Source organism: Etheostoma spectabile, chromosome 7, assembly GCF_008692095.1.
Source record: "Etheostoma spectabile isolate EspeVRDwgs_2016 chromosome 7, UIUC_Espe_1.0, whole genome shotgun sequence".
Taxonomy (NCBI): domain Eukaryota; kingdom Metazoa; phylum Chordata; class Actinopteri; order Perciformes; family Percidae; genus Etheostoma; species Etheostoma spectabile.
The window spans coordinates 30552-31420 of NC_045739.1; the positions used below are offsets into that span (position 1 = coordinate 30552).

Here is an 869-nt window from a genome sequence, read left to right on the forward strand (position 1 = left end):
CTGCAGGGTAAATCCAGACAACTAGCTAGACTATCTGTCCAATCAGAGTTTTCTGTTGCATGACTAAAACAACCTTGAACGTACACGTTCCACCAAAACAAGTTCCTTCCTGAGACTATGAGCGCTTAGAGCCACCCAAGATGATAGTGATTGGTTTAAAGAAATAACAATAAACCAGAGCACGCATTTCTCCCTATCCCAGACGGTTGCCAGACCTTCCTCCGCAGTGCTGTGGAGGAAGTTCTGGCATTGTGAGACTCCAGGTAAGGTGACTGGGCAACAGAGTTGCTCCAGACAGCAGGTTTACCAGCAGGAATTAAAAGGAATTAATTAACAGCACAGAGAAAAGATTCCCAACATGATGAGTCTGATTGAGAGCACTGCAGCAGTCATGTCGTTGTTACAGAAACGTGTGATGTAATTGTTGAACACCTGATTAAACTGAAATACTGTAAGTAATAATCAATATGACTGAAAAAAAACAATATAAATAATATGTAAATGAAACTCGTAGATGAATCAAATTGATTTTAGTGACCTAAAATTTCCTCTGGCACCGCCATCATACCAAAACATGTCCTCAAAGCTAAATGTTTTCATAACTCCATGATGTTTCCTATTAGCACCACCTTCATTTAAGCAGTTGCACAATTTTGTATTCTCAACTTGTATATAGTCATATATTTGTTCTTGTATTTTATTCCTATTATTATTACTACATGTATATTGTATGTATGTATATTGTATCCTAGCATTTATATTTATATTCTGCACAGTGTGACTGATTTTACTGCTGCAACACTGTAATTTCCCTATTTTTAGGATCATTATCTATCTATCTATCTATCTATCTATCTATCTATCTATCT

At 36.5% G+C, this 869-nt stretch overlaps 1 protein-coding gene and 1 long non-coding RNA gene across 2 annotated transcripts in view; one reads left to right on the top strand and one right to left on the bottom strand.

Moving 5' to 3' along the window:
• The window catches only part of cables2b (Cdk5 and Abl enzyme substrate 2b), a gene marked incomplete in the record, with an annotated part of 41020 nt that overhangs the window by 9494 nt on the left and 30657 nt on the right, over nucleotides 1-869 (bottom strand).
• The window catches only part of LOC116692786 (uncharacterized), a 23539-nt gene that overhangs the window by 3850 nt on the left and 18820 nt on the right, over nucleotides 1-869 (top strand). The window lies entirely within an intron of this gene.